Source organism: Trichechus manatus, unplaced genomic scaffold (assembly GCF_000243295.1).
Source record: "Trichechus manatus latirostris isolate Lorelei unplaced genomic scaffold, TriManLat1.0 scaffold00216, whole genome shotgun sequence".
NCBI classification, from domain to species: Eukaryota; Metazoa; Chordata; class Mammalia; order Sirenia; family Trichechidae; genus Trichechus; species Trichechus manatus.
Genome location: NW_004444152.1, coordinates 1,361,976 through 1,384,908, shown reverse-complemented (window position 1 = coordinate 1,384,908; position 22,933 = coordinate 1,361,976). Strand labels below are relative to the sequence as shown.

Sequence of the window (22,933 nt, the reverse complement as noted above, 5' to 3'; positions counted from 1 at the left end):
TTGTTTTAAAGGTTTAATGCGATAATAGACTAAACTCTTAACAAAATGCCACACACATAGAAAATGTTCTGTAATTGTTAGCTGTTATTGTTACTACCATTATCATTAGCCTTGAAGTCAATAGTCCTGAAGTCAAATCCCAGATCCATCTCTTATTAGCCATAAGACTTTGGGTAAGTTTTTTCACCACTCTAAGCCTCAGTTTTTTCATCTGTAAAATGGGAATAATGTCTGTGTGACAGGATGACTGTAAGGATCAAATGAGATACGTGTAAAGTATTTAGCACATGACCTGGCACATAAAGCACTCAATAAACAGTAGCTCGAATGAACATTAACTATCAGCTTTGGGTTGACAGGTGAGGGTTAAGCCCCAAGTGGTTGCAACAGAAGTAAAAGAGTAGAAACAGATGCAAACAGTATTATACATGGGGAAAAATTCATTACACAGAAACCCATTGGGACATGATTATTGACTAAATACGGGAGAGGAAAAAAAGGAGTTAAGAACAAAATTTCAGAAGTAGATTGCCACACCTTTCTTCCCAGGTGACCAACCTTAGGGTTAGTAGCCTAGCACTTAACCCTTTGCACCATTTGTGATAATGCCCAAAGACCTGAGAAAATCCATGGGAGTGACATTTGGTTTTGAAAGCACCTGCTAATAAAACCTAGAAAGGCTTTCTTTCTGTCTTTCTTTTTTTTAAATTGTGCTTTAGGTGAAAGTTTACAGCTCAAGTTAACTTCTCATACAAGAATTTATACACATATTGTTATGTGACATTAGTTGCAATCCCCACAATGTGACAGCACACTCCACCCTTTCCACCCTGATTTCTTTTGTCCATTCAACCAGTTTCTGTCCCTTCCTGCCATCTCATCCTGCCTCTAGACAGGAGCTGCCCATTCGGTCTTGTGTATCTGATTCAACTAAGAAGCACCCTCCTTATGAGTATTATTTTATGTTTTATACTCCAGTCTAATCCTTTTCTGAAGAGTGGGCTTCAGGAATGGTTTTAGTTCTGGGTTGAAAGAGCATCTGGGGGCCATAGTTTAGGGGATTCCACCAGTCTCTGTCAGACCATTAAGTCTGGTCTTCATACATGAATTTGAGTCCTGCTCTGCACTTTTCTCCCAGTCCATGTGGGACTCTGCTGTGTTCCCTGTCAGGGTGATCACTGGTGGTAGCGGGGCACCATCTAGTTCTTCTGGTCTCAGGCTGATGGAGTCTCTGGTTTATGCGGACCTTTTCTCTCTTGGACTAATATTTTCCTTGTGTCTTTGGTATTCTTCATTCTCCTTTGCTCCACGTGAGTTAGGACCAATTGATGCCTCCTATATGGCTGCTTGATAGCTTTTAAGACCCCAGATGCCACTCACCAAAGTGAGGTGCCGAACTTTTTCTTAATAAACTTTGTTATGCCAATTGACCTAGATGTCCCCCAAAACTACGCTCCCCAGGCCCCAGCTCCAGCTACTCTGTCCCTCAAAGTGTTTGAATGTGTTCAGGAAACTTCTTAGCTTTTGCTTTGGTCCAGTCGTGATGACTTCCCCTGTACTGTGTGTTGTCCTTCCCTTCACCTTAGATAATTCTTGTCTACCATCTAGTTAGTGAATTCCCCTCGCCCTCTCTCCTACCCTCGTAACTATCAAAGAATGTTTTCTTCTGTGTTTAAACCTTTTTGTGAGTTCTTATAATAATGGTCTCATACAATATTTGTCCTTTTGAGACTGACTAATTTCTCTCAGCATAATGCCCTCCAGATTCATCCATGTTGTGAGATGTTTCGAGGATTCACCATTGTTCTTTAACATTGTGTAGTATTCCCTTGTGTGTATGTGCCATAATTTGTTTATCCATTCAGCTGTTGATGAGTACCTAGGTCATATCCATCTTTTTGCTATTGTGAACACTGCTGCAATGAACATAGCTGTGCATATGTCTATTCTTGTGATGGCTCTTATTTCTCTAGGATGTATTGCAAGGAGTGGGATTGCTGGATCATATGGTACTTCTATTTCTAGCTTTTTAAGGAAGAGCCAAATCATTTTCCAAAGTGGTGGTACCATTTTACATTCCCACCAGCAGTGCATAAGTGTTCCAGTCTCTCCACAACCTCTCCAACTTTTATTATTTTGTGTTTTTTGGATTAGTGCCAGCCTTGTTGGGGTGACATGGTATCTCGTTGTACTTTTTATTTGCATTTCTCTAATGCCTAATGATTATGAGAAGTTCCTCGTGTATCTGTTAGCTGCCTGAATGTCTTCTTTGGTGAAGTGCTTGTTCATATCCTTTGCCCATTTTTTAAATTGGGTTATTTGTGTTTTTGTTATTGCAGTGTTACAGTGTCTTATAGATTTTAGAGATTAGACCCTTATCGGATATGTTATAACCAATAATTTTTTCCCAGTCTGTTGGTAGTCTTTTTACTCTTTTAGTGTAGTCTTTTGATGAGCGTAAGTGTTTGATTTTTAGGAGCTCCCAGTTATCTAGTTTCTCTTCTGATGTTTGTGCATTGTTAGTTACCATTTGTATACTATTTATGCCATGTATTAGGGCTCGTAGTGAAGTCCTTATTTTTTCTTCCATGATATTTATCATTTTAGATTTTAGATTTAGGTCCTTGATCCATTTTGAGTTACTTTTAGTACATGCTGTGAGATATGGATGTTGTTTCATTTTTTTGCAGATGGATATTCAGTTATACCAGCACCATTTGTTAAAGAGACTATCCTTTCCCCATTTAACGGACTTTGGGACTTTGTCAAGTATCAGCAGCTCATAGGTTGATGAATTTATGTCTGGGTTCTCAATTCTGTTCCATTGGTTTATGTATCAGTTGTTATACCAGTACCAGGCTGTTTTGACTACCGTGGTGGTATAACAGGTTGTAAAATCAGGTAATGTGAGGCCTCCCTCTTTGTTCTTCCTTTTCAGTAATACTTTACTTATCTGGGGCCTCTTCTCTTTCCACATAAAATTGGTGATTTATTTCTCCATCTCTGGAAAAAAATGCCATTGGAATATGCATTGGGATTGCATTGCATCTGTAGATTACTTTGGGTAGAATTGACATTTTCACAATGTTGTATCCTCCTATTCGTGGGTATGGTATGTTTTTCCACTTATATAGGTCTGTTTTGGTTTCTTGCAGTAGTGTCTTGAGTTTTCTTTGTATAGGTCTTTTATATCTCCGGTTAGGTTTATTCTTAAGTACTTTATCTTCTTGGGGGCTATTGTTAATGGTATTGATTTGGCGATTTCCTTTTCATAGTTCTCTTTGTTGGTGTAGAGGAATCCAACTAATTTTTGTATGTTTATCTTGCATCCTGATACTTTGCTGAAATCTATTAGTTCCAGTAGTTTTCTTGTGGATTCTTTGGGATTTTCTGTGTATAAGATCATATCATCTGGCAATAGGGATACTTTTACTTCTTCCTTACCAGTTTGCATGCCCTTTCTTTTTCTTTTTTTTAGCCTAGTTGCTCTGGCTAGGACCTCCAGCACAATGTTGAATAAGAGTGGTGATAAAGGGCATCCTTTTCTGGTTTGCATTCTCAAGAGGAATGCTTTCAGCCTCTCTCCATTTAGAATGACGGTGGCTGTTGGTTATGTATAAATGTCCATTATTATGTTCAGGAATTTCCCTTCTATCCTTATTTTTCTGAGAGTTTTTATCAGGAATCCCTATTGGACTTTGTCGAATGTCTTTTCTGCATCAATTGATAAGATCTTGCAGTTCTTTGCTTTAGTTTTATTTATGTGATGGATTACATTGACTGTTTTTCTAATATTGAACCATCGCTGCACAGCTGGTATGACTCTTACTTGATCATGATGACTTTTTCTTTTTTTTGATATGTTATTGAATTCTATTGGCTAGAATGTTGTTGAGGATTTTTGCATCTATGTTCATGAGGAATATTGGTGTGTAATTTTCTTTTGTTGTGGTGTCTTTACCTGACTTTAGTATCAGAGTTTCAGAGTTATGCTGGCTTCCTAGAACGAGTTTGTGAGTATTCCTTCCTTTTCTATGCTCTGAAATACCTTCAGTAGTACTGGTGTTAACTCTTCTCTGAAAGTTTTGTAGAATTCCTCAACGAAGCCATCAGGGCTAGGAATGTTTTGGTGTTGTTGTTTGGAGTTTTTTTATTACCTCTTCAATCTCTTCTCTTTTATGGGTTTATTTAGTTTTTCTACCTCAGTTTGTGTTAGTTTAGGTAGGTAGTGTGTTTCTAGAAATTTGTCCATTTCCTCTAGGTTTTCAAATTTGTTGGAGTACAATTTTTCAAAGTATTCTGTTATGATTCTTTTAATTTCAGTTAGGTCTGTTGTCATATCACCCAACTCATTTCTTATTCAGGTTATTTGCTTGCACTCCTGTTATTCTTTTGTTAGTTTGGATAATGGTTTATCAATTTGCTTGATCTTTTAAAAGGATCAGCCTTTGGTCTTGTTGACTCTTCCAGTTATTTTTCTGTTCTCTATTTTGTTTATTTCTGCCCTAGTCTTTATTATTTCCTTTCTTCTTGTGCCCAAGGGCTTCTTTTGCTGCTCTCTTTCTATTTGTTTGAGTTGGAGGATTAATGTTTTGATTTTGGCCCTTTCTTCTTTTTGGATGTGTATATTTATTGCTATGAATTGACCTCTGAACACTGCTTTTGCTGTGTCCCAAAGGTTCTGGTAAGATATGTTTTCATTCTCATTTGATTCTATGAATTTCTTTATTCTGTCTTTGATTTCTTCTATAACCTAGTAGTTTTTGAGCAAGGAGTTGTTAAGTTTCCATGTATTTGTTTTTTTTTTCTTTGCTGTTTCTGTTATTGATTTCTACTTTTTTTGCCTTATGGTCAGAAAATATGCTTTGTAATATTTCAATGTTTTGGATTCTGTTAAGGCTTGCTTTGTGGCCTAAAATGTGGTCTATTCTGGAGAGTGTTCCATGTGCAATGAAAAAGAAAGTACACTTGCCTGCTGTTGGATGGAGTGTTCTCTGTATATCTATGAAGTCAAGTTGATTGTGGCATTTAGATCTTCCATGTCTTAATTACTGAGTTTCTTTGTGGAAGTTCTGTCTTTCACTGAAAGTTCTGTGTTGAAGTCTCCTGCTGTTATTGTGGAGCTGTCTATTTCTATTTTCAATGCTATTAGAGTTTATGTATTTTGGAGCTCTGTAGTTTGGTGTGTATGTATTTAATATGGTTATGTCCTCCTGGAGTATTGACCCTTTAATCATTATATAGTGTCCTTCCTTATTCTTTGTGGTGGCTTTTGCTTTAAAGTCTATTTTGTCAGAGATTAATATTGCCACTACTGCTCTTTTTTGGTTGTTGTTTGCTTGATGTACTTTTTTTCATCCTTTGAGTTTTAGTTTGTTTGTGTCTTTGAGTCTAAGATATGCCTCTTGTAGGCAGCATATACATGGATTTTGTTTTTCATCCATTCTGTCACTCTCTCTGTATTGGTGCATTTAGTCCAGTTACATTCAGTGTAGTTATTGATAGGTATGCATTTACTGCTGTCATTTTTATTTTTTGTGTGTGTTTTGTTTTTGTGGTGTTGACAGTTTCTTTGTTCCACTTACTTTTCTGTGCTGAGTCATTTTTCTTTAAATATTTTCTTTTTGTCTTTTTCATTACTGTTGATTTTGTGTTTGCTGAGTCTTTATATTTTTTTTCTTTTTTATTTTAATGGGTAGATTTGTTAATTTCCTTTGTGGTTAATGTAAAATTTACCCCTATTTTTCTAAATTTAAACCCATCTTTTATTTCTTGATGTCACCTTGACTTCCTCTCCATACGGAAGTTCTATGACTACACTATTTAGTCCCTCTTTTTTGTTTTAATGTTGTCATCATTTATATATTGACGTCTCTGTTTCCCTATTTTCAGTCTTTTAACTTTGACTTATTTTTCTGACTTCCCTATTCGGGCTGATATCTAGTTGTTCTGTCCTGTGTTCTAGTCTTGGGTTGTTGTCTGATATTGTTGGTTCTCTAGCTGGACTCCCTTTAATATTTCTTGCAATTTTGGTTTGAGTTTTACAAATTCCCTTAACTTCTGTTTATCTGGAAATGCCTTAATTTCACCTTCATATTTGAGAGACAGTTTTGCTGGATATATAATTCTTGGCTGGAAAACATTTTTCCTTCAAGGCTTTATATATGTCATCCCATTGCACTCTTGCCTGCATGATTTCTGCTGAGTAGTCGGAGCTTAGTCTTACTGACTTTCCTTTGTAGGTCACTTTTCGTTTATTCCTAGCTGCTCTCAAGATTCGATCTTTATCTTTGGTTTTGGGAAGTTTGATTATAATATGTTTTAGGGACTTTCTTTCGGGACCTACCTTGTGTAGGTTTTGTTGAGCTCCATGGGTAGATATCTTCTCATCTTTCATGATATCAGGGAAGATTTCTGCCAGCAAATCTTCAACAATTCTCTCTGCATTTTCTGTTATCCCCCCGTTCTGGTACTCCAATCACTCGTAGATTTTTCCTATTGATAGTGACTCACATAATTCTTAGAGTTTCTTCTTTTTTAAAATTCTTTTATCTGATTTTTCCTCAAATAAATTGGTGTCAAGGGATTTATCATCAGTCACACTAATTCTGACTTCCATTGCCCCAATTCTGTTTCTATGATCTTCTATTGAGTTGTCTAATTCTGAAATTTTATTGTTAATCTTTTTTGCTGCCTATGGTTCCTAGCAGACTGTTAAATTTGTAGTTCTGTTCTTGTATTGTTTTCCTGAATTCCTTTATTGTTTTGTCTTTGTGTTCCTTGCATTGGTCCGAGTTTTGCCTGATCTCATTCCTGATCTCTTGAAGAGCTCTGTATATTAATCTTTTTAATTCTAACTCTGGTAATACTAAGACCTTCTCTTCCTCTGGAAGGTTTCCTAGTCCTTCGTTTTGGTCGCTTGCTGGAGCTATCTTGATCTGATTCTTTCTGTGATTTGATATTGACCATTGTCTCTGAGCCATCAATAATTTATTGTATTTATTTATTGCATGTTTGTTTATAGTGTCCTAGCTTTTTGTTTTGATACGTCCAAGTAGACTGGACATGTGAGCTACTTTGGTTATCGACATCTTTGAGGCTCTTACTTTCTGTGGCCAGGTGGTTAGAGCACCTACTAAGTGTGTGAGCCCAGGAGTCTGTTCACTTTTCTTGTGAAGATTCAGTTCAGGTATCCAGGTCATCGGTCACTGATCATGTGGTGCAGACTCTCACCTACTGTCTTAGACGGGCAGGGCTGTAAAGGGGTGTTCAGAGCAGGCACAGGTATCTGGCTACAGTAGGGGGCTATATGCTGAGAAACGCAGGGAGCTGATGGCTGCCCAAGTGCCTGGGTGGAAGGTTTGTCCCTGTCCCCTAAAGCATGTAGGCGGGTGGGTTTTGCAGCCAGACTTTGGGCACCCAATGCTGTTGGCTGTAAGGACTGGGAGGCACCACTTATTCTTGGACCCCTGTCATGGGTGGCTAGATGGAATGGGTGATACCACCAACCCTCAGGTCCCTAATGTGGGTGGGTGAGGACCCTGCTTAATGGGCAGGGTGGTGTCAAATGTCACGAATCTGCAACTCCCCCTTGGTTGCTGCAGTTGAAACTAGGCTTCAGGTATATACCCTGTTGTTCTATGCTAATGAGGACCTACACTGTTGAATCGACTCACACAGGTCTAGGCAGGGGTGAAGGATGCTACAAGTCCATGAACCCCTTATGCCAGTGTCTAGTCAAAGGGTCAGTGTCTGCCCTGATTTCCCAGCTTAGGTGGTGTGGCAAGTTTTTAAAGCCGTGAGACTGATTTGAGTTTCTGTCTTAGTGGGCTTGGCATTCATGAGAGACTGCAGTGTTGAATTGACCCACACAGGTCTAAGCAGGGGTGAAGGGCATTATAAGTCCATGGTCCCTGTATGCCAGTGCCTGGACAAAGGAGCAGTGCATGCCCTGAGTTTCAGGCATAGGGGTAGTGGTGATTTTTTGAAGCTACGAGACTGGTTTGGGCACAGATAGTCTTGAGTTCCTGGCTTAGGGTGCTTGAGTGGGTTTTTTTTTTTTTTTTTTTAAGCCAAAACACTGGTTTGAATGCAGATAGCCCTTAGTTCTGGCTTAGTGGTCATGACAGCTGTTGAAATATTGCCAGACTGGTATCAGAGCAGAGAGGGGAGAGGCATGGGTGAGGGGAAAGAAGCACTTCTCCACTGTGAAAGTCCCAAAGTTGGAGGGGTTAGATGATTGCGCTTAACACGTCCAGCACCGTTTCCCCCTGGCTCTGGAGTCTTGTGCAGACTCTCCACCACCCAGTCTCTCCTGACGTGGGGAAATGCGTCCGGAGCACTATTGCTCACCTCAGTTCGCATGCGCCAGCTGACCCAGCCCACAGGGTGCTGGCTACCTGACAACTGGCACTTCTTCACTACTTCTAAACAGTCTCTCCTTCACTGCTCAGTCCCATTTCTCAAATTTGTCTTTGATGATCAGGGCTCCTAGATTGTCGTATATAATCATTTAACTCGTTTTTCTGCTCTTTGTTTTAAGAGGGACCACAGGAAACATCTGAGTATTCCACCATCTTGGCCCCGCTTACTCGAAAGACTTCCTGAACAAAGCATTTAAAAATAAGTATTAAATGGCCTTTCTGTGAGAGTCACTTTATTCTATAATTACTAATTCTTTTAAAGAGTAAAAAAAAAAATTCTATAATTCAAAATGAATTTACACCAAGTCTGGATTAAAATATTTAGAACATATAGTGACTAGAATGGTGTCTCTTGTAGACAGATTAACTATTACACATTCAACATCAACATTGGAAATTTAATTGAAGGAAAACACTATTAAAGAAGAAAAAAGAAAAATGATTTAAAAAAAAGAGTTAAGTGCAAAATTTCAAGTCTGGTGTGTTAGTTTTCATCCCAAGAAGCAGCAAAGTTATCATCAGACAAGCAAGATGTTTATTAGGGAAAATGCCTGTGACGATAATGGAGCAGGAGTGGAAGAAGCCTGGGAGAGTCCCAGATCCAGATACAGATCTGATCCCTGTGAAGAAGAGCCAGGTTCTCTGGTGACCAAAGTAGCAGAGGAGGGAGGGATAGGACAGAAACTGAATCTAAAAGAAAGCAGACACAACCAAAAGGCCTCTTGACAATAAATAAAGTGAGGGAAAAAACAGTATGTGCTCCTTGGGAAAACAAAAGGGTAGAAGTAGGCTCAGAAGCAGGTGATAAAGAATGGACCTAAATGTGCACATCTAAGGAGCCCTCATGGCTCAACGGTTAAGCACTAGGCTGCTAACCGAAAGGTTGGTCATTAGAACCCACCAAGTGGCTCTGCAGGAGAAGAACCTGGCAATCTGCTTGCATAAAGATTGTAAGATAGAAAACCCTATGGAGCAGCCCTACTCTGTCACATGGGGTTGCTGTGAGTTGAGAATTGACTCGAGGACACATAATAACAGCAACAACAACAACAAATGTGCACATTTAGCAAAAGGAAAGGTGTCAACACTAGAAGGGATAGTGGATAGCTTGAAAAAACAAGGCCCTAAAGGAAAGGTAGTATCAACCATGAAGTAAATGAACATTGAGGAGTTATCTACTGAAAATGTCCTTCCTAATTCAGGGAGCAAAGTACCTATGCTTGGGAATAGCAGTCACAGTGTCTGATATTTATTTAGGGCAAGCCACCAGAGCAACCAAACAGAGCACAAATCCTCAGCACCAACTACAGTAAGTAAAGCCACTCACCCAGTGGAAGCTGGTGAGATCCACCACATGCCCTGCCCTAGCAGAGAATCCTAGATTCCCAAACCACTCCCTGCCTTCTGAATTTTTACAGAGAAATCTCTGTTTCTCAACGGTGAGTTAGTGTAGGTGTTCACACCCTTCCTCATCTCAAAAGGTTCCTCTCTTAGTTATCTAGATAGAATTACCACAAATACCACAAGTGGCTGGCTTTAACAAACAGAAATTTATTTTCTCACAGTTTAGGAGGCTGGAAGTCTGAATTCAAGCTGCCGGCTCTCTCTTTACAGGCCGTCTTTGGGCTTCTCCTCCTGGGCAATCTTCATATGACTTGGCATCTCTCTTCCCCCATCTCTGCTTGCTTGCTTGTGTGTTTAATGTCTTTTATATCTCAAAAGAGATTGACTCATGACACACATTATGCTAATTCTGCCTAATTAACATAAAAAAGACAGCCCGTTTCCAAATAAGATTATAACCACAGGCATAAAGTTTAAGATTTACAACACACTTTGGGGGGACACAATTCAACCCATAACATTCCATAATTTTGCCCCCAAAAATCCATGTCCGTGCCACATGCAAAACACATTCACCTCAAAGCGTCATCCCAAAAGTCTTAAATCCACTCCAAGTCCAAAATCTCATCTTCAGAATCATCTAAGCCAAATATGGGTGAGACTTCAGGCATATTCCATCCTAGGGCAATTTTCTTCTTCATCTGTGAACCTGTGAAATCTGGAATACAAGTTATCTGTTTCCAAGCTATAATGGTGAAATAGGCACAACGTAGACATTTCCATTACAAATGCAAGAAATTAAAGAAAAAGAAGGGATAATGGGCATCAAGCAAATGCAAAACCCAGCAGAACAATTTACATTAGCTCTCAAGTCTTGAAAATAATCCTCTGTTCTCTGAGACCTTCTGGCCCTGCCCTCAGAGTTTGGTTGCTGTCCATGCTTTCTGGACTGTGGGTGGAGGTGCCTCGGCCCTGGGTTTCAGCTCCACCTTCCAGGCCCACTGGAATGGCAACATTTTTCCCTTGGCTTTGGGAGGCCCCATTCTCCTAGTCCATCTGAGTGAAGACCTCAACCTCTCAGCCTGAAAGCCCCGTTTTTTCTGTTCTTTGGGCATGGCAGCCCCAACCTCTCAGCTTTGGTCAGAGGCCCCATCCCCAGCACACCTTAACAGCAGCACCACACTCCGGAAATTAGTTGCCTAACATCCGACTCTTTGAAACCTAGGAAGCTGTGGCCCTGTCCTATGAGATCCAGGAGACTATGGCTCCACCACTTGAAACCAAGAAGGTCCTACTTCCCATGCTCCAGAATCAGCTTTTATCCCCTCAGCTGAAGCATAACTTTTCCTTTCAGCCATTACAGTTAACAACGACCAAAGTGACTATCTAAGATTAAAAAGTTTCACTTCCCAAAAGCCCTTTCATTCTCTCTCTTACAAGTCCCATGCTTCCATGAGTTTGGAGCCACTGCTACAAATCCCATCTCTGATGCCAACAGTAAAAATGGCATGAAGGTGGCATCTGACCTCCTCTGACTTGACAACAGAAGGGAGAATCAATATCAACAGCCCAAGGCTGATTAGTATGAGGCAGAGGTCAGACACGCTTCCTCTCTCCACCGTCTTTACCAATTCTGACATCAACCATCCCTCCCACAGCACTGTCTGCTTCTCTGCTGGGTTTGATAATTCATTGAAAAGCCACACAGAACACACAGACCACACTCACAATTATGGAGTTTATTAGGGAAGTAACAAGTTACCGTTCAAGTTAAAGAATGCTCAGGATACAGTTCTTCCATCAGTACAGCCTCTTCTCAGCTGTCCTCACAGACATGCTTCTCTTTGGCCCCTCAGCCTTTGCCTTGCTAGAGAAGCTATTACAAAACTCTTTTAGCTCTGCTGATAAGTGCCCCAAGGCACCCCCACTCCGCCAGTTTGCCTCAGCCTGAAGGCACTCAGCTCTAGCTCTGTGGGTTGCAAATGTACCTCTGCCAAGTGCCTGGAGGCAGCCTACTCCTCCAGCAAACCTCCTATCCAAAGGCACTCTGTTTTCTCACTCAGTGAACTGGAAAGTCCACTGTGCTGTCTCCTGCAGGTCTCTCCTGTGGGCCTCTCCTGCCAAGGTCTCCTGCTGCTGTTTCTCTGCCACCACTTCTTGCTGTCTTCAGTGTTTATGTTCTTGTTCTCTTGGTTTCCTGATTCCAGGAGCTTCTCAGTGCAGGGATTCCGGGTCCAGAGGATGTGTTCCATTCTTGGCTCTTCTTCTTTGGTGGTGGTGAAATCCTCTTTCTCATCTCTAGAATGGCTCACTTTAAGCCTAGCTGGATGGCAAAACAGACCAATCGCTTTGACGGGTCACAGTTACCTTATCTGCACAGTCCTGCCCAATCACTTGGGTGGGAGTTACAAGACCATGGTGAGAAAGGCCATACAGCAGTGATCTATCACACCGCAACAGTTCATTTTTAAGTCCATCTCTTTCCTCTCACATTTTACTATAAGTGGTAGGAGAAACCACACAGCCCCTTTAAGATCTTGCTTAGAAATCTCATCAGCCAGATATCCAAGTTCATCACTTACAAGTTCTACCTTCCACCAAACATTTGAACATAATTTAGACAAGTTCTTTGCCACTGCCTAAAAAGAATCACCCTTGCTCCATTGTCCAATCACATGTTCATTATTTTATTTTAAAGTCTCACCAGAAGCACATTTATCGTCCACATTTCTAGAAACATTCTGTTGCTGATGCCATATGTATTCTCTAAGATGATAGAGACTTTCTCTATAGCTCTCTTAACTTCTGAGCCCTCACCAGAATTGCCTTTGACGTCCATAATTCTACCAGCTGTCTCTTCAAGGCAATCTAGGCTTTTACTATTGGGCACCTTAAAACTCTTCCAACCTCTAAACCTTACCCAATTCGGAAACCACTTCCAATTTTTTAAGTATTTGTTACAGCAGCAATGGGAACCCTCTTGGCGTAGTGGTTAAAGCACTCAACTGCTAACTGAAAGGCTTGTGGTTCAAACCCACCAGCAGCTCCCTGAAGAAAGATGTGGCAGTCTGCTTCCATACAGCCTTAGAAACCCTATAGGTCAGTTCTACTCTGTCCTATAGGGCCGCTATGAGTCAGAAACAACTCAACAGCAGTGGGTTTTGTTTATTTTGGTTTGGTTAGAGGAGCACCACCACTCCTCGGTACCAAATTCTATCTTAGTTATCTAGACAGAATTACCACAAATACCACAAGTGGGTGGCTTTAACAAACGGAAATTTACTTTCTCTCGGTTTAGGGGTTAGAAGTCTGAAGGCTGCTATTACAGAAATACCACAGGTGGGTGGCTTTAACAAACAGAAATTTATTTTCTCACAGTTTAACCAAAAAAGGCCAAACGCATTGCCGTCGAGTCAATACTGACTCATAGAGATCCTATAGGACAGAGTAGAACTGCCTCACAGGGTTTCCAAGGAGCGGCCAGTGTATTCAAACTGCCAACCTTTGTGATAGCAGCCGAGTTCTTAACCACTGCTATTAATCTGAATTCAGGATGATGGCTCCAAGGAAAGACTTTCTCTCTGCTGGCTCTGGAGGAAAGTCCTTGTCTCTTGGAGCTTCTGCTCCTAGGCAATCTTCATGTGGCTTGGCATCTCTCTCCCTCCATCTTTGCTCTTCTCGTTTGTTTAATCTATTTTATATCTCAAAACAGAGTAACTCAGGATACACTTTACACTAATCCTGCCTTATTAATATAACAAAGACAACCCATTCACCAAATGGGATTATAACACAGGCATACAGACTAGGATTTACAACACATATTTTTGGGGGACACAGTTCAACCCATAACACTTCCCCTGAGACACAGCCCCAGGAGCGATGCTCACTCTGCCCAGGCCAAGCAGGCCTGAGTAACATGGACATGTTTCCAGGAGCCATTTCCTCATCCTTACTCCTTCCCCTCCTGTCTCTATTATAGATGTGGGCACTCTCCCTTAGTGAGATTTTTCCTGTCTTGTGGGTGCTCTGGGTCTCACTGCCCTTCCTTGCCTCTGGATCCTGTTCCTGAGAACTCATCTGGGCAAAAATCAAGACCGGTGAACTGGTAGAAATCTTCAGAAGTTGACTGAGGCCTCCTGTGGCTCTATTTCTGCCCCTGTTGTGGCACTAATGCTACTGGACCACAGACTCTGAGGGAAGTGAAATTCCTTAACTGATCATGTGCCACTCCCACTCCTTATTACCACCACCACCTGCCTCCACCTTCAGCTAGAAATCACACCAGCCTAGAAACACTGCTGTTCTAAGGCTGTAAGTCAGCTCAGCGTTTTCATGGATTTGAAACTCTTCTTTTGCTTCCCCAGGTCAGGGCCACTCTGACAACTCACCTAACACGGTAAGCATAGCCAGTTTCACTGACTCATTTTCTCTTGGAAATGTCTGTGTGTGAAATGAGTTATTCTTTCTGTGTGTGTGTGTGTGTGTGTGTGTGTGTGTGTGTGGTGAAAATATACATAACAAAATATACACCAACTCAACAATTTGTAGATGTACAATTCAGTGGCATTGATTACATTCTTCAAGTTGTACAACCATTCTCCCTATCCTTTTCCAAATCATTCCACCACCATTAAGATAACCTAAGGCCACCTAAGCAAAAACTCTAGAATGAGTTAACCTTGAAGACACAAATATGAGATTAAGTTTGGGTCAAAGTTTCTCAATGTAGCAACAAAGAAGTATTGGTTAATTACTCCCATGAATCTACCTCATAGCAAGAAGGTGGATTTTGGAATTATCCTCACCCTGTGTTTGAATCCTGGCTGTGTCTCTTAGTAGCTCTGTGACTTTGGACAAGTTAACTTAACCTCTTTGACTCTTATCTTTGTCATCTGTAAAGTAGGTTTTCTACCTACCTTTAAGGAAAGTTGAAGGGATTAAACAACATATGTCAAGCACCCAGCACAATGTCCAGAACAAAGAAGGCACTAAATAATTCTCCCTCTTCCACCTTCCATCTGACCCTGCTCTTACTGTCAAAAGGATAATTCATATCTGAGGTCCTAGTTCTTTATAATAATTTAACCAACTTCAACATCCCCATCCCCAACAGCCACAGAAACAGTAAAAAACAAGTAATGCAACCTGTCCCGCTCACTGCACTGCTGATGTATTTTTTCCAAGCCCCTCTCATCCCCATCACGAGGAGATCCCTTAACCTTCAGGGGAAAAGGAAAGAAGCCCCCACCCTCACTGCTTCACTCCCTAAAGCTGCACCTCTAGGTTACCTGATCACAGCTCCTCCCTTCATGTCAATAGATGTCATTGACATTTGGCAAAGCCAACATTGGGAGAGAGTTGCTAGAACCTCCCCATGCCTCTCTTTTCATGACCAAGACTTTTTTTAAACTTACCTCTTCAGAGCACACTCACTCCTTCCCACTGAGTCCTGTCCTTGAATTTGCCATAACCTTGGAGATTATGTGCTAGAAAAGGGAGTTAACGGTGACAGAAAAATCACATTAATTAAGGGTAGCGTTGCCCATTATTGTAATTGTTGTCAATAAGTTGTACACCTGCAAAAATTTAAACTGGCAAAAGTTATGTGATAGATACATTTACCAGAAGGAAAATAAAAGGTAGCTACTGAGGCTGCTCATGTACTAAAACCTCACGGAATTTAGTTCCTTTGTTTGGATGTTTAAGATAATGGTTTCATGGGACATTCCAGTTAACTGGCCTAATAACATGCTTATTGCTTCTGTTCTACCTCCTAGTTTGTTGCATAATGCCTGTAGTCTAAAAAGCTTGCAAGCAGCCATCCAAGGCATGCTAATTGGTCTCTATTTGCCTGGAGCAACAGAGCAAGAAGGAGAGTCAGGAATAGAAGGATGATATGGAATGTGTGGCTAATTACCTCCATGAACAATTGCCTCCTTTGCCATGAAACCAGAAGAACTGGACGGTGCCCAGCTACCTTTACTGAACATTTTGATCAAACTTTCTACAGAAGAATCCTGACCAAAAGGGGGAAAATATAGAACAGAATTTAAAATTCTCATAGACTGCAAACTTTCTGGAACCATGGAGGCTGAATAAACCCCTGAAACTATTGCCATTACCTACCAAATTCAGAAATAGGCAAATAAACACCAGGACTTGGATGGGCCCTGGGAAACTTTACTGATTCACCCCCCAAGTATTTGCATGCCTGTCTAGGCACTAGGGATACAATACAAAACAAGACAAGCCTCTGCCCTCATGTTACTCATGTCCAGGGGAGAGGGAGACAGACAGGCAAATAGATTTGCATGTGATGTCAGGTGTTGATAAGCATCGTGGAGGACACAGAGCAGTAAAGGTCAGAAAGTGAAGACAGTGGGCCTGTACATGAGGTGTCAGGGAAAGCACCTTCCAAGCATAACACTGAGTGTGAGCACTTATCTGAGGGCAATCAGTGAGTGAGCCTGTGTAGACACAAGGGAGAGAGTATTAGGAAAAGAGGAAATTACAGGTTCAAAGATGCTGAAGTAATGCTGACCTTGGGAAGCACACACACTCCATGTCCAATGGCTGAAAGAGACCTGCTCAGAAAGGAGCCCCAATTTCCATCCCAATACAATTGTCCGAATGCTGACTATTATCTCTCTCTCCCCTCCTAAACTTACTTTTAATTTTCTGAAGCCCGCTGATCATCTAGAGCCCAACTCTATTCAATGACTGTTGTTCAGTGCTATGGAGGGAAATGATGTTCTTCTACTTCCCCATAATCCCCCAGCAGATCCTTTAATCTACAGCCGGTACAAACGGGAAAGGTTAGAACACAATGATAAAATTTCAGCGTAAGTAATATCAACTCAATTAATACCTCAGTGCCTGTCCACAGCAGTCAAGAGACAATATACCTATATGGGGTTCGTTGAGCTTCTTGGATGGTCAGCTTTTCATATTTCATGACATGAGGGAAGTTTTCTCTCAGCAAGTCTTCAATGATCCTGTCTGTGTTTTCCATTCTCTCTCCCTGTTCTGGAACTCCAAACACAAACAAATTTTTGCTTGTGATTGTATCTCACATCGTTCTCAGGGCTTCTTCATTTTTTCCATTCTTTTCTCTGATTTTTCCTCAAAATTGTTGTCATGGATTGAATTGTGTCCCCCAAAAATATCTGCCAGCTTGGCTAGGCCATGGTTCCCAGTATTGTGTGATTGTCCACCATTTTATCACACGATGTGATTTTCCAGTGTGTTGTAAATCCTGCCTCTATGATCTTAATGAGGTAGGATTAGACGAAGTTATGTTAATGAGGCAGGCCTCAATCTACAGGATTAGGTTGTATGCTAAGTAAACCTCTTTTGAGATATAAAAGAGAGAAGCAAGCAGAGAGACAAGGAGACCTCATACCACCAAGAAAACAACACAGGGAGCAGAGTACGTCCTTTGGAACCAAGGTTCCTGTACTAAGAAGCTTCTAGATTAGGGGAAAATTGATGACAACGACCTTCCCCCAGAGCCAACAGAGACAGAAAGTCTTCTTTGGAAGCCGGCACCGCAAATTGGGACTTCTAGCCTCCTAGACTGTGAAAGAATAAACTTCTCTTTATTAAAGCCAGCCACTTGTGGTATTTCTGTTATAGCAGCACTAGATAACTAAGACAGTAGTATTCAAGGATTTATCTTTAGTTTCGCTGATCCTGTCTTCCATTGTTTCAAATTTGCTCCTAAAACTGTCCATTGCTCTGTGCATTTCTGAAATCTTGCTGTTTATCTTTTGGATTTCTAATTGCTGTTTTTGTATAATTTCTAGCTGTTTATTTATTTTGACATTTTCTTTTGGTATTATTTTCCTGAATTTTTTCATGCTTTGTCTGTATTTTCCCTGATTTTGTCTGTATATTCCATGATTTTGTCTATTTTTTCCTTATTTTTGTCTGTATTTTCCATCATCTCTTGGAGAGCCTTGAATATTAGAGTTTTGAATTCCCTATCAGGTAGTTCCAGTGCCTTTTCTTCTACCTGAGGGTCATCTGTTGTTTTATTTTGGTCACTTTCTGAAGCCATTCTGTCCTGTTTTTCTGTTTTGATAATGTCTGCTGTCTCTGGGACAGTCAGGAATTATTTTCTTCATTTATCGATTGTAGATCTGTTTCATCCTATTTTATTTGGTTATGTCTGGGCAGGGGTGCTTGGCATGTTTTTTTGTTTGCTTATCTGTGGGCACGGTATTTCTCACCATCTTGTCCAGGCAGGCAGGGCTGGTCACTCGCCTATAGTGCAGCAGGGCAGCTCCAGTGAGGGGGGAGGGACAGGGATGGGTTGTTTGCAGCACAAACTGGGGCCAACAGGGCAGGTCGAGGGTGCAGTGCAGGGTGGGGTCAGGGTACCGGGGTGGTGCCACTTGGAGGCATGGTACTGGGCGCTCAGTGCCTATAGGCAGGAAGGAAGGGAGAGGATGTGATGTGCAGAGCTAAGTGGGTAAGAGAAAGAAGAGAGAGAAACAAAAGCAAAAAATGAAAGAAAATAAGTAAATACAATGGTAGTGTGGTAGGATTCAGTGGATGGGAGTGCGGAAGACTTGGGAAGGCTGTGTGTCATTGACTCAGCCCATCAAGAAGGGTAGCTGAGGGCACACAGGGCTAACTGGGTGGGAGAAAGGGGAAGAAGGATGGGAGAGAGAGAGAAGAAACAAAAAAAAAAGCCGAAAACAAAAACAAAAAAAAATGGTACTGAAAGAGACGGCCGTGAGGTCATGGTGTACCTAGGTGGCAGTGAGCTGGTATCTCTCCTGCTGAGTGACCATGGCCTGTTGGAAAGTGGCAGAGGCCTCTTACAGGGAAGAAGAGTAGGGGTGGGAAGTGTATGTCCCTGGTTACCAGGTGCTCTGTCTTGTATTGAGAGCTCCGTGAAGTTGCCTTCCCATACTCCCTGTCTGCAGTCCTTGGTGGATGAGGCTCAAGATGGCACATCCAGACTGCCGTGAGTTGATGTCTGTCTAAAAGAGACACACCTTAGAAACAAAGACATAAATATATTAAAAATTAAAGGATGGGAAAATATATATCAAGCAAACAGGAACCAAAAAAGAGCACAAGTGGCAATATTAATCTTAGATAAAATAGACTTTAAAACAAAATCCTCCATAAAAGACAAGGAAGAACATTATATAATGATTAAATGGACAATGCACCATGAGAACATAACCTTAATAAATATCTACACACCCAATGGCATGGCTCCAAAATACATAAAACAAACTCTAACAGCACTGAAAAGAGAAACTGACAGTTCCACAATAATAGTAGGAGACTTCAACACACCACTCTCAGTAAAGGACAGAACATCTAGAAAGACACTCAACAAAGATACAGAAGATCTAAAGGCCACAGTCAATCAACTTGACCTCACAGACATATACAGAACACTCCACCCAACATCAGCACCATACACATTCTTTTCCAACACACATGGAAACTTCTCCAGAGTAAACCACATCTTAGGCCACAATGCAACCCTCAACAAAACCCAAAACATTGAGATAATACAAAGCATCTTCTCTGATCACAATGCCATGCCATAAAAGTAGAAATTAATAACAGAAAGAGCAAAGGAAAAAAATCAAATACATGGAAACTGAATGACATCTTGCTTAAAAACCACTGAGAATAGATGAAATAAAAAATTCCTAGAATCAAACCAGAATAAAATTACCTCATAGCAAAACCTCTGGGACACAGCAAAGGCAATGCTCAGAGGTTAATTTATAGCAATAGATGCACACATCAAAAAGGAAGAAAGGGACAAAATCAAAACATTAACTATACAACTCAAACAAATAGAAAGAGAAAGATAAAAGAAGCCCACATCCACCAGTACAAAGGAAATAATAAAGATCAGAGCAGAAATAAACGAAATAGAGAATAGAAAAACAATAGAAAGAATGAACGAAACCAAAAGTTGGTTCTTTGAAAGGAGCAAAAAAATCAACAAACCATTGGCCAAATTGACAAAAGAAAAACAGGAGAGGATGCAAATAACCCAAATAAGAAATGAAATGGGGGACATTACAACAGACCCAACTGAAATAAAAATGATCATAACAAAGTACTATGAAAAGATGAAGGCGGAGCCAACATGGCAGTATAGACAGAAGCACTATGCTGGCCCACTGCAGTAAAGACCAAAAAAAATTAAGTAAAACAGATACAAACAGCAATCCTGGAACCCTAAGCACCAAATGAAGAAATAAAAGAACTCAATCAAGCACCAAATGGAATAAGAAACTGACAGAGAACAGAGAACAAGGAAAGCTACAGACTGGAGGTCCCATACCAGCTAACGTGGCTGGATTCGCCATCTTGGGCGACAGCCACCAAAGAACCCAAAGAAAGCAGACAGGGAGTACGGGAAGGCAACACCACGGAGTTTCCAGCAGGAGACAGAGCACCTGGTAACCAGGGATACACGCTTTCACACCCCCCGTCCTTCTTCCCTCTATGCAGTCTCTGCTGCTTTCCAATGGGCCATGGTTGCTCGGCTGGAGGGACACTAGCTCACTGCCACCAGGGTCCACCCCGCCCCCGCTGGCCAGCCCCGTCAGAGTGATTTGTTTGTATTTTTGTTTGTTTTTTATTTTTATTTTTTGACTTTTTTTGTTGTTGTTGCTTCTTTCTCTCTCCATTCCTTCTTTTCCTTTCTGCCACCCAGCTAGCCCCTTGTGCCATCCCCTCCCATTCTTGACAAGCTGTGATTTTTTATTTATTTACTTTGTTCTTTTTTCCCTGTTTTTGTTTCCTCTCTCTCCTTTCTTTCCTTTCCTTTCTCCCGCCCACCCATCCCTGTGCACAGCCTCCACACCTTCTAGAGGTGACATACTGCACAGCTTGGTCAGAGAGTCACCACAATTATCAACCAGCTCACTCAGTGTCATTTTATTTATTTATTTAGTGTTCGTTGTTTTTGTTCTTGTTGTTGTTTCTTCTCTCTCTCTCCCTTCCTTTCCTTTCTCCCATCCACCCAGCCCCGTGCACCACCCCCAACTTCTTGGCGGGCTGTACTGTGCCACTCTGCTGGACAGCCTCTGGCACCCTCCCTGGGTTTGGGCCACCCCCAAAGGCCAGCTCCCTCAGCACCAATTTTTTTTCTTTAACTTCTTCTCCTTTTCCTTCTCCCTCCCATCTATGCCCTGCACTGCCTCTGCCCCTTCCTGAAGGGCCTTGTTGTGCCACCTGGCAAGAGAGATGTCAGCTCGCTGCCATCCTAATTCTGTCCTGCCCCTAATGACTGGCTCCCCCACTGCCATATATTGGTGTTGTTGTTGTTTTATTTGTTTGATTGCCGGTTTCTTCTGTCTCTTTCCCCTCTTTCCTTTCGTTTTTCCCACCCACTTAGCCCCATGTGCCACCCATATCCGTTCTCAGCAGGCTGAGCCATACCACTCAGCCAAAAAGCCACCAGCACACAGCCAGGTGTGCCCCGCTCCCACCCAGCAAATCCTACCACACTGTCATTTTAATTTACTTTTTTTCTTTTTATTTTTTTTATTTCATTTTTTGCTTTTTTTTTTTTTTTTGGCTTCTGTTTCTCTCTCTTCTTTCTCTTCTTTCAGCCACCCACTTAACTCTACACATCACATCCTCTCCTTTCCTCCCGCCTACCTGTACTGTGCACCAAGTGCCACTCCTCTGAGCAGTACCAACCCAGTCTCCCAGACTGTGCTCTGCACTGCCCCCTAGTCCTTAACAAACTCTTCCATGCCTGTCCCTGATGTCCTTTTTCTCTGTCTCCCACTCAGGCACCCTTGCCTGGCCCCTGGGCAGCTGTTCCCATCTATGAGGTGAGTGTGGACCATGAATGTGCTGATCCCACAGGCCCATGGGAGATCGGGACCTGCCCTACCCCACTCCTGGCTGTGATTTGAATTCAGGAAACAGCAGCGAAGAGGGTAGCATGGGTAATGAGCAGAGGAGGAGTCTGGGAGCAGGGATCTCCCTGAGTAAAGCCAGGCACAGCACAGAGAAGACTCATGTGGGACCCAGAGTCAGGGAGAGGCTGGACTATGTTCTGAGAAGGTTACAAGAGGGTCAGAGTCCTCTTGTTCTCCTTTTTATTTTTTGTTTTTTTACAGAAATGACTAAAGCCTGACACAAACATTTGCTGCCAGATCCACCCAAAAGCAGAAGTGTCTCCTCAGTTACCTCCAGGAAATGTTCCTTAGGGGCTGAGAAGAGGGGCTCACCTCAGACCCCAGACCCTGGGGAGAGGGCAGGAGCTGAGCAAGATTATCAGCTCTGAGCCCTGAAGAGACCTGAGAGCTGGGGTGGAGGGGGTTTCCTCCTAGGTTTCTGGAGACCCAGAATGGCTGCCTTGGACTCAGGCAGGACCAAGAAAAGGCCTCCCATCCCTCCTCCACTAGAAAGTGAGGGGCTTCTGGAAAAAGTAAACTTGTAACCATGGATTACCTGGAAAAGATCTGAATAAAGAGGATCCTTCTCCCTTCATTTTCTCTCCTTCTGCTCATGGGAACTTTCTCTTTTCAAAAATTCACCTGAAACTCTGGATCCATTCTCCCGTGGGACACACAGTGAAATATTATCTCTAAGTTACCCCAACTCTTGTTTCTATTCTGTGGCAGAGAAGATTTGGAGGCGGATGGGGGTGTGACCATGCTTACAGGAAAGGATGATTTTCACAAGAGCAAGGCTCAGCCAGGAGAGCAATGCACTGTACTCACCCTGCCCCGGGACAGGGGAACCTGGACAGCTCCCAGTGTTCACCCCTCTGGCAATGCAGGTAGCACAGGAAATGGGGCCATCTGAAGTCCACACAAAGATGACAATGAAGGAGCAACCATGGACGGTGGGCACATCATAGCATGGCTCCTTCTCAGCCCCTGGTGTCCTGAGCCTTCCTGCCCTATTCAGCCCGGGCCCTGGTGGCCCCCTTCTGACACACTGCCCTTCACAAATGAAATCACCCAGGATCCAGGATCCCCAGCCAACACCACTGGCTTTCTGCTCTGTCCCAAAGGCCAGCCCTCAGAGCGTCTTTATCTCTGTAGGGTGGGAAGACAGAGAGGGACTGTAGGAGAAACCAATGCAGGGAAGGGCCCACATTCAGGACCTCAGCAAGGTCCTTACAAGCACTGCCATGAACTCTAGGCCACAGT

The 22,933-nt window shown here is 42.1% G+C and overlaps 1 long non-coding RNA gene and 1 pseudogene across 1 annotated transcript; one reads left to right on the top strand and one right to left on the bottom strand.

Annotated features, from left to right (window-relative positions):
• Positions 1-22,933, top strand: part of LOC101340259 (carcinoembryonic antigen-related cell adhesion molecule 1-like) — a 63,518-nt pseudogene that overhangs the window by 23,088 nt on the left and 17,497 nt on the right.
• Positions 10,448-16,734, bottom strand: LOC111822832 (uncharacterized). The gene is made up of 4 exons (XR_002825940.1): positions 16,676-16,734; positions 16,439-16,561; positions 15,185-15,256; positions 10,448-10,485 (listed from the first exon to the last, which is right to left on the bottom strand). It is a non-coding gene; the product is annotated as an uncharacterized LOC111822832 (long non-coding RNA).